The following is a 3,132-nucleotide window of genomic DNA, read 5'->3' as shown; positions in this document are numbered from 1 at the left end:
ATCCCTAATTATTATCAATTTGCAGATTGCCTTGAATGTCTTATTAAGATTCCTGAGGAATGATTGATCATAATCAAAGAAATTAATCACCAATCAGGCCTAGCAATTAACATTAGTGAGCCTATTTGCATATATCTGATAATTTATGCTACTGCTGGAAGAAAGGACTTTTGTTGAATAGTATTGATTAAGGGAGAAGAGCCAGAAGCTTCTATCAATGGAATGTTAGACAGCGTTAGAGGGAGCTGTTAATGTGTAAGAGATTGAAGGACACTACTGTCGCCTGCCTTTATGCAGAAGTCTTCCAGCTTCTTCTTGTTAGAATTTCTCAAGTGCATTCTCACAAGCGTTCTCTAATATTGAGTGGAGGGATGATCTGCTTTTTGACCTAGAATACATTCATATGTCTTTGTCTTTTATAATACAAATATTTAAAATATATTCAACAATATATGGGTCAAATGTTTTTAATATTGGGCTAGATTGTGCAACCTTACATTGGCGAGCAGTTACTTACAAGAAAATTCCCATTGACTCCTGTGGAAGTAACTGTTTCCTATTGTGTATAAAGAATTCACAGTCAGGCCCATCGTGATTTTGGCTAATTGCAATGACATTTAAAATGCATAGTATTGCATAATTGAGTACTAGAGTTTGCTGGTATTATTCCATACTTTCCAGTGTATGGATTTTCTTTTAAAGTGAAACCTTAACTCTGTATTTCCAATTTTTTTCTTTATAAAATGCAATGTTCTTTTAAAGCATTTTTGAAAAAGTTTTGCTGTACATCTCATCAATCTTAACTCCAGTTTAATGAAATTGTTTACTGGAGAATATACAAAGATGTTTAACACATTATAAACCTGCCACCTGATAGTTACATTCAGTTAAGCACAATAGTTTGCCCTTATGCTCCAATATACCTCAGGGCAGGTCTACACTTACTTCCTGGTCCGGCCGTAAGCAATCGATCTTCTGGGATCGATCCCGGAAGTGCTTGCCGTCGACGCCGGTACTCCAGCTCGGTGAGAGGAGTACGCAGCATCGACGGAGGAGCCTGCCTGCCGCATCTGGACCCGCGGTAAGTTCGAACTAAGGTACTTCGAATTCAGCTACGTTATTAATGTAGCTGAATTTGCGTACCTTAGTTCGAAGTGGGGGGTTAGTGTGGACCAGGCCTCAGTATCACAAATTCAAATTTTGCTTTTATTTATACCAGTTTATATCAGAACTAAATCCATTTAATCCAATAGGGCTGCAGTTCTCAAACTGTAGGTCGTGACCCCAAAGTGGGTCACGATCCCATTTCAATGGGGTCACCAGGGCTGACTTAGACTTGGTGGGGCACAGGGCCGAAGCCTAAACCCTACTGCCCTGAAGCAAAAGCCCGAGGGCTTCAGCCCTGAGTGGCAGGGCTCAAGTTACAGGCTTTGGCTTTGGGCCCCAACCTGGGGTGGAGGGGCTCGGGTGGGCTCGGACTTCGGTACCCCATCTTGGGGTCGTGTAGTAATTTTTGTTGTCAGAAGGCGGTTGCGGTGCAATGAAGTTTGAGAACCCCTGCAATAGGGGAAATGATAATGATTCACACTCATTTTGCACACTGCTCCCATGTAAATGAGAGCAGAAATAAGCCCATAGTATTTTAAGCAGAGCTGGTCAACATTTGAAAACCATTGAGATTTTGGTGAAATGCTGAATTTTGAAATGCAAAGGCAAACAAACAACAACAAACAGGAAATACTTTGATGATTTTTTGTGTGGATTTTCCCCTCCATTTTTCAACCAACTATTTTAAAATTTCAGATTTCAAAAAAATAGGGTGAAAATTTCAAAATCATTTTGCATATTTCCCCCCCTTTCTTTTGACCAACTCTGCTTTGCAATAGTGGCTTTGTTCCAAGTGAAATCTGTGTAATGCATATTATCAGAACTTTGTGTAACTTTTGTACTGAATCTCTAAACCAGTGAACTGATCGACCTTAAATATGTTCTTTTTTTAAATTCTGAGTAAAAAGTCAAATCTGTTCTTAATTTAGCCAGAGTGGTTCACCCAGTGATTGCATCTCTGTACTTATCTCACACATTCGCCAATAGCAATGTCTTACTTATTTGTGAATGCACACTGCATTGTTCTGCAAGCTTCCCAGGACTGTGTCCTTAACCCCTTATGTGCTTCTTCCGGGCTTAAAATCTCCTCCTCCCAAGAAGGAGTTTTACAGTCACACTCAATGGAAGTAGAATCAGACCCTGCACCATGGCATTAAATAAGCTCATTTGTATTTCTCCTTAAGCATTAATTCATCTGAAAACATGCTATCACCAAATCCTCTCCAGAACCTATTTTGGGTCTAGATTAACTAGCCACAACATCTGGTTTGCGCTGAAGTTGGTTGGTAGCCATCACAATTTATCAATGGAAAGTGCAAAGGTTAATTGAAATCAGAGGAGCAAAACCTATTCAATTGTCCAGTTAATTATGGTCAGCTCTCCTCCGCCTCTTCCATTGCTCCAGAAACATCAGCAACTGACCAATCAATGGTAAATGAGGGTTAAAGCTGCCACTAGCCTGCTGTCACTTATCTTGATGGCTGGTATATGCTTAACGGCCGAGTCACTGAAGCCAATAAAAATGCCTGTGTTGTGGGGAAGGGGTGTAAGTGTGTGATGGGGGAGTTGGTGACATCTCCATACATCATCCCCTAGCTGTAATGTTAGGAGCTTTCATTGAAGGCTGGTAATGCTTTGAGATTTATGGCAGGTGCACTTTACTGAATGGACAGCTTTGGTTGAGAACACTGTAGCCAAGCTGAACAGGATCCCACAACAAGACTGGTTGCCCAGTCTCTTAATCCTACCTCAGGTTTACATGGATGGACGTCATGTTGGGAGAGTTAATGTTGCAGTGAACAATTAAATTATAGTCTGCCTAGAATATAAATATTTTTTTCTCCTCTTCCCTTCAGGCTCATACACCAAAACAATAAGAACTGTCGCATTTTGCTAAGCATATTACATATCAGAGGTTTATTTCTCAAGTGTTGCTGTATTCACCAACTAAATGCTATTTTGCTTATAGTAGCTAGACAATCAGAGCCAGAAAAGAAGATTCACATTCCAGAACTGATGATACAT

Source organism: Terrapene carolina, unplaced genomic scaffold (genome assembly GCF_002925995.2).
Source record: "Terrapene carolina triunguis isolate 2854851 unplaced genomic scaffold, T_m_triunguis-2.0 Scaffold233, whole genome shotgun sequence".
Classification (NCBI taxonomy): Eukaryota; Metazoa; Chordata; order Testudines; family Emydidae; genus Terrapene; species Terrapene triunguis.
The sequence above is the reverse complement of the archived record's forward strand: the minus strand, read 5'-3'. Positions refer to the sequence as shown.